The following is an 8,058-nucleotide window of genomic DNA, read 5'->3' as shown; positions in this document are numbered from 1 at the left end:
CGCCACGACCGTCGAGCCCGCCCCGACGAGAAGGTGCACCGAGGCTACCACCCCAGGCATGGGGGACGCTACGACAGTGAGGAGGATCGGAGCCCCTCGCCCGAACCACCGGGTCTGCAAGCCTTCAGCCAGGCCATACGACGGGCGCCGTTCCCGACCCGGTTCTGAACCCCGACTACCATCACCAAGTACTCGGGGGAAACAAGGCCGGTGTTGTGGCTTGCGGACTACCGGTTGGCCTGCCAGCTGGGTAGAATGGACGATGACAACCTCATCATCTGCAACCTCCCCCTGTTCCTCTCCGACGCCGCCCGAGCCTGGCTGGAGCATCTGCCTCCTGCGCATATCTCCAACTAGGACGACCTGTTCAAAGCCTTCGCTGGAAACTTCCAGGGCACATACATGTGCCCTGGGAACTCTTGGGATCTCCGAAGCTGCCGCCAGCAGCCAGGGGAATCCCTGCGAGAATACATCCGGCGGTTTTCGAAGCAGCGCACCGAGCTGCCCAACATCACCGACTCGGATGTCATCAGGGCGTTCCTCGCCGGTACCACTTGTCGCGACCTGGTGAGCAAACTGGGTCACAAGACTCCCACCAAGGCGAGCGAGTTGATGGACATCGCCACCAAGTTTGCCTCTGGTCAGGAGGCGGTCGAAGCCATCTTCCGGAAGGACAAGCAACCTCAGGGACGCCAGCAGGAAGACATCCCCGAGGCGTCTGCCCACCGTGGCACGAAGAAGAAGGCGAAAAAGAAGTCGCAAGTGAAGCGCGACGCCGCCGACGCGGATCTTGTCGCTGCCGCCGAGCATAGGAACCCTCGAACGCCTCCCGGAGGGGCCAACCTGTTCAACAAGATGCTCAAGGAGTCGTGCCCATATCACCAGGGCCCCGTCAAGCACACCCTTGAGGAATGTGTCATGCTTCGGCGCTACTTCCATAAGGCCAGGCCCCAGGCGGAAGGTGGCAAAGGCCAAGACAACGACAAGAAAGAGGGCGACAAGGAAGAGGAGTTTCCCGAGGTCCACGGCTGCTTCATGATCTACGGTGGGCAAGTGGCGAACGCCTCGGCTCGGCACCGCAAGCAGGAGCGCCGGGAGGTCTGCTCGGTAAAGGTGGCGGCGCCAGTCTACCTAGACTGGTCCGACAAGCCCATCACCTTCGACCAAGGCGACCACCCCGACTGCGTGCCGAGCCCAGGAAAGTACCCACTCGTCGTCGACCCCATCATCGGCAACACCAGGCTCACCAAAGTCCTCATGGACGGAGGCAGCAGCCTCAACATCATCTACGCCGAGACCCTCGGGCTCTTGAGGATCGATCTGTCCACGATCCGGGCCAGTGTGGCACCCTTTCACGGGATCATCCCCGGGAAGCGCGTTCTGCCCCTTGGACAACTCGATCTGCCCGTATGCTTCGGAACTCCCACCAACTTCCGAAAGGAAACCCTCACGTTCGAGGTGGTCGGGTTCCGAGGAACCTACCACGCGGTGCTGGGGAGACCGTGCTACGCCAAGTTCATGGTCGTCCCCAACTACACCTACCTCAAGCTCAAGATGCCAGGCCCCAACGGGGTCATCACCGTCGGATCCACGTACCGACACGCGTACGAATGCGACGTGTAGTGCGTGGAGTACGCTGAGGCCCTCGTCGAGTCCGAGGCCCTCATCGCCGACCTGGAGTGCCTCTCCAAGGAGGTGCCTGATGCGAAGCGCCACGCCGGCAACTTCAAACCAGCTGAGGCAGTTAAGTTCGTCCCTCTCAACCCCAGCAACGACACCTGCAAGCAAGTCCAGATCGGCTCCGAGCTCAACCCCAAATAGGAAGCAGTGCTCGTCGACTTCTCCGTGCAAACGCCGAAGTTTTTGTGTGGAGTCCCTCGGACATGCCAGGCATACCGAGGGATGTCGCCGAGCACTCGCTAGATATCCGAGCTGGAGCCCGACCCGTGAAGCAGCACCTGCGCCACTTCGACGAAGAGAAGCGCAGGGCCATAGGCGAGGAGATCCACAAGCTGATGGCCGCAGGGTTCATCAAAGAGGTATTCCATTCTGAATGGCTAGCTAACCCTGTGCTTGTAAAAAAGAAAGGTGGGAAATGGACGATGTGCGTAGACTACACTGGTCTAAACGAAGCATGTCCGAAGGTTCCCTACCCTCTGCCTCACATCGATCAAATTGTGGACTCCACTGCTGGGTGCGAAACCTTGTCATTCCTCGACGCCTATTCAGGTTATCGCCAAATCAAGATGAAAGAGTCCGACCAGCTCGCGACTTCTTTCATCACACCTTTTGGCATGTACTATTATACTACTATGCCATTTGGCTTGAGGAATGCAGGTGCGATATACCAAAGGTGCATGAACCACGTGTTCGGAGAGCACATCGGTCGAACGGTCGAGGCTTACGTCGATGACATCGTTGTCAAGACGAGGAAAGCCTCCGACCTCCTCTCTGACCATGAAACGACATTCAAGTGTCTAAGAGCGAAGGGCGTGAAGCTCAATCCCGGGAAGTGTGCCTTTGGAGTCCCCCGAGGCATGCTGCTGGGGTTCATCGTCTCCGAGCGGGGCATCGAGGCCAACCCGGAGAAAATCGCGGCCATCACCAACATGGGGCCTATCAAAGATTTGAAAGGAGTACAAAGGGTCATGGGATGCCTTGCGGCTCTAAGACGCTTCATCTCACGCCTCGGTGAAAAAGGCCTACCCTTGTATCGCCTCTTAAGGAAGACCGAGCGCTTCACTTGGACCCCCGAGGCCGAGGAAGCCCTCAGAAACTTAAAGGCGCTCCTTACAAACGCGCACATCTTAGTGCCCCCCGCTGCAGGAGAAGCCCTCTTGATCTACGTAGCTGCAACCACTCAGGTGGTCAGCGCCGCGATCGTAGTCGAGAGACAAGAAGAAGGGCATACACTGCTCGTCCAGAGGCTAGTCTACTTCATCAGTGAAGTGCTATCCGAGACCAAGATCCGCTACCCGCAAATTCAGAAGTTACTGTACGTAGTAATTCTGACGCGGCGAAAGTTGCGACACTACTTCGAGTCTCATCTGGTGACTGTGGTGTCATCCTTCCCCTGGGGGAGATCATCCAGTGCCGAGAGGCCTCGGGTAGGATAGCAAAGTGGGCAGTGGAGCTCATGGGCGAAACACTCTCATTCGTCCCTTGGAAAGCCATAAAATCCCAAGTCTTGGTGGATTTCCTGGCGGAGTGGGTAGACACCCAATTGCCAACAGCTCCGATCCAACCGGAACTTTGGACCATGTACTTCGATGGGTCACTGATGAAAACGGGAGCAGGTGCTGGCCTGCTCTTCATCTCACCCCTCGAGAAACATCTCCGCTACGTGTTGTGCCTCCATTTCCCGGCGTCAAACAACGTGGCCGAGTACGAGGCACTGGTTAACGGGTTGCGCATCGCCATTGAGCTAGGGGTTCGGCGCCTCGACGCTTGTGGCGACTCACAGCTTGTCATTGACCAAGTCATGAAGAACTCCCACTGCCGCGACCGGAAAATGGAGGCCAACTCCGACGAAGTCCAGCGCCGGGAAGACAAGTTCTACGGGCTGGAGCTCAACCACATCGCTCGACGGTACAACGAGACTTCGGATGAGCTGGCTAAAATAGCCTCAGGGCGGACAACGGTTCCCCGGACGTCTTCTCCAGAGACATACATCAACCCTCCATCAAGATCGACGACACGCCCGAGCCCGAGGAGGCCTCGGCCTAGCCCGAGGTATCCTCGGCCGCCGAGGGTGAGGCCCTGCGCGTTGAGGGAGAGCGGAATGGGGTCACGCCTAACCTGAACTGGCAGGCCCCATACCTGGAATATCTCCTCCAAGGAGAGCTACCCCTCGACAAGGCCGAAGCTCGGCGACTGGCGCGACGCGCCAATTCGTTCGTCTTACTGGGTGCCCCTCAGACATTCTCCAACGATGCATATCCGTCGCCGAAGGACAGGAGCTATTGTAAGAAATACACTCGGGGGCTTGCGGTCACCACGCAGCACCTCGAGCCCTCGTGGGAAACGCCTTCCGACAAGGTTTCTACTGGCCGACCGCGGTGGCCGACGCCACTAGGATTGTACGCTTCTACCAAGGGTGTCAATTCTATGCGAGACAGACGCACCTGCCCGCTCAGGCCCTGCAGACAATACCCATCACCTGGCCGTTTGCTGTGTGGGGTCTGGACCTCGTCGGTCCCTTGTAGAAGGCACCCGGGGGCTTCTCGCACCTGCTGGTCGCCATCGACAAATTCTCCAAGTGGATCGAGGTCCGACCCCTAACCAGCATCAGGTCCGAGCAGGCGGTGGCGTTCTTCACCAACATCATCCATCGCTTTGGGGTCCCGAACTCCATCATCACCGACAATGGCACGCAGTTCACGGGGAAGAAGTTCCTGGACTTCTACGAGGACCACCACATCCGTGTGGACTGGGCTGCCGTAGCTCACCCCATGACGAATGGGCAGGTGGAGCGTGCCAATGGTATGATTTTGCAGGGACTTAAACCGAGGATCTACAACGACCTCAACAAGTTTGGCAAGCGATGGATGAAATAGCTACCCTCGGTGGTCTGGAGTCTGAGGACGACGCCAAGCCGAGCCACGGGTTTCTCGCCGTTCTTTCTAGTCTATGGGGTCGAGGCTATCTTACCCACAGACTTAGAATACGGTTCCCCGAGGACAAAGGCGTACGACGACCGAAGCAACCAGACCAGCCGAGAAGACTCACTGGACCAGCTCGAAGAGGCTCGGGACGTGGCCTTGCTACACTCGGCATGGTATCAGTAGTCTCTGCGACGCTACCACGCCCGAGGGGTTCGGCCCCGAGACTTCCAGGTGGGAGACTTGGTACTTCGGCTGCGGCAGGACGCCCGAGGGCGCCACAAGCTTACTCCTCCCTGGGAAGGGGCGTTCATCATCGCCAAGATTTTGAAGCCCAAAACATACAAGCTGGCCAACGATCAAGGCGAGGTCTATGGCAACGCTTGGAACATCCAATAGCTACGTCGCTTTTACCCTTAAGATGTTTCAAGTCGTTCGTATACCTTGTTTTCTTTACATACACAAATAAAGTCTAAACCGTCAAGGAAGGGTCAGCCTTGCCTCAGCAAAGCCCGACCCTCCCTCGGGGGCTAGAAGGGGGGAACCCCCTCTGCGTCAAAATTTTCCTCGGAAAAGGCCTTTTTGCCAGAACGTCTTTCGTACCGTTTCGACTGCTTCGATAGCGGGATCCTGAAAACGACGAGAGTACACGTAAGCGGCAAGGCCGACCGAGCCGAGGGACTCCTACGCCTCCAGGATACGGATACCTCACTCATCACCTTCCGCGATAAGTAACTCACGCTCGGATAAGCGATTCTGCTACCGAACAAGTCCTAACGCTCGAAAAACTTTTCTGCCAGAATGATTTTCGTGCCTTCTCGACTATATCGATAACAGAATCCTGCGAACGAGTAAGAGTGCACGTAAGCGGCAAGGCCGACCGAGCCGAGGGACTCCTACACCTCTGGGATACGGATACCTCACTCGCCACCTTCCACGAAAAGTAACTCTCGCTCGGATAAGCGATTCTGCTACCGATGAACAAGTCCTGATACTCGAAACAAGAGGAAAGGAAACGCAGCTTTATAACACGACAATAAGATGTTTAGGCCCGGCGTCCACAAAAAACACATGCATACTACAGACAAACTGTTCCTGCAGGTTCAGACATCGACAGAGGGAGCAGCAGCACCCTCGGCCTCGTTTCCACCTTCGGCGGAATATGGCCCGGCCTCGGACGGCGACACGGGCGGAAGGATCTCCACCTCGAAGGAGGACGTCAGCACCGCGCTTGGGCCATCGCAGCCCGGGTTTCCGCCAGGGCCCTGGCCCGAGCAGACACCTCGGTTGGCCGCTCCGTAGCCTCAGCCCGTTATCCCCCGAGGACCTCAGCCCGGCTCACGGCCTCGGCAGCATGACTCCGAGGTTGGTCCCACTCGCGGATGACCTGGCCAAGCTCCAGCCGCCGCTGCTGCACCTCCTCAGCCTAGGAAGCCACCTGCTCCTAGGCCGATAAAGCCTCTTTTCGAGCCGACTCCACCTCTGTCCACGCCGACATCGCTGCCTCCGGCTCCAGCTCATCGCAGAGCGACCGAGGGTTCTAAAACTGATCAAGAGAGGCCTTGAATGGCAAGGTCGACTGAGCCGAGGGACTCCTACGCCTCTGGGATATGGATACCTCACTCGTCACCTTCCGCGCAAGGCAACTCACACTCGGTTAAGCGGTTCAACTAGACGACAGGCGAGTCCTAGTGCTCGAAATGAGGAAGAAACACGGTATTACGCTCAAATACCCAGATGTTCAGGCCTCGATAGCCACAATGAACAAACACCCATACTTAGGGTGCCATTACAAACGGAACTCCGGTTCCACTCCCGTGGGTATGAACTACCTCCACACAAGAGGGCCTGCGGGACGACAAACTCCAGGTGGCTCGCCGGTGACCACTGCACCAGCAGCGACAACGACCTCCGCTTTGGGCGGCTAAACAGCAGCAGCGATGACCTCAGGGCAGACGGTGCTATGGAAAGGCCCTCGCCCACGTCCCCACACGAGGGGCGAGGACAAGCTGTCAAAGCCGAAGAGCTGGAGGTCCGACCGCAGGTGGCGCCGACGGTCTCGTTGGCGGAGAAACCTTCTCTGGCTACCACCACCTCAGCACCGACGACAGCGGCCACCTGCGCGCCAGCGCTACGCCAACGAATGGCGGCCGCCCCAGCCTGCACCGGCAGATCCCACTCAAGTCCTCACGGATAGGCAGGCGCAGACCTCCACGCGGAGGCGTCATGCCGGAGTGAGGACAAGACAATCCAAGAACACGAACGTCGCCCATGCGGCGTACGGCGTCTTGGACGATCCCCCGGTGCACACGACATAACAGTCACCCGTGCGGTGGACGGACGGCCACGCCCGGATCAAGCGGCAGGAGGCAGCGTCGGAGGCCGCGACAAAGCCAGCGAGCCAGGCACGCTGGAGCTGACGACGCTTGCGGCCGACTGGTCCCGCGTTGTCGAAGTTCGCCCCCTCCGCAAGGCCAGTGAGCACCCTCTCCCCTGAATGCTGAAGGAAGAGGCGGCCTGCCGGCCCATGCGGGAGGTAGAACCCCGACTCAGCTCGCCCTCCGCCACAGCAAGGATGATGAAGATCCTTGAAGCTGAGGGTGGGGCAGAGGCCGCAGCCCGGCTTGCTTCTCCCCACCATCGAACTGGCGGTCATCATCCTGGATGACCATTGGTGAGGGAATGCAGCCGGGCTACATGATGAAAATCCTTGAAGCCGAGCGATGGCTGAAGGGTGCCAACCCCCGCGAGGTTGCGCTCCTCCAACAGCAGCAAGACGAAGGCAACGCGGGTGCTCCCCATCCGGGGGCTCGGAAGGTTGAAGGGCGCGATGCATGAGGGGAGTGCGAAGGCATGGCTACCGCCCGGGGGATCGATCCCTTTTTAAAGGCGGCTCTCCCCACTCGCGTCCTCAAGCGTCAAGGGCAAAGTCTTCACCGACGTGCTCCAGGGTCCTCCCCCTACGACACGGGGGCTGGGTCCCACCCGAAACAGAAGAGGCCAAACCGCCGCACGCGGAGCATGTAATCGCCCCGCGGTTACAAGCACTCCTCCATCCTCGCCGAAACCAGCGGTCAAAAGGGCGGACCACCATGAAGGTGGCGTGCAACCGCACCACGGGGGCGCACCCCTTCGGCTTCGTCGCATCCAGCATGGAGGCCCAGGCCCACACGTCATGTAACCGGCGTGCCGGTTACTACGTGCAAGAAACCGCACCGCCACTTGTGCCAATGTCGCGCCTCCTCGACTACGGAACCGGTGCCGCAACTCGAGGCAACCCTGCGCATGGCCCAACAGTGCCAATCGAGCACAACGATCACGGGTCAGTCAGCCGCGGGAGGAGGCGCGACGGTTGATATGGCCAAAAGTGGACCGGCAGTAATGGCGGCAGCAGACGAGCGGAAGCAGCGGTCAAATTGCCTACAGGCTCGTGGCCCCTCCTGAAGCGGCAGGGGAG

Source organism: Zea mays, chromosome 5 (genome assembly GCF_902167145.1).
Source record: "Zea mays cultivar B73 chromosome 5, Zm-B73-REFERENCE-NAM-5.0, whole genome shotgun sequence".
Classification (NCBI taxonomy): domain Eukaryota; kingdom Viridiplantae; phylum Streptophyta; class Magnoliopsida; order Poales; family Poaceae; genus Zea; species Zea mays.
Note: the sequence above shows the minus strand (reverse complement) of the source record.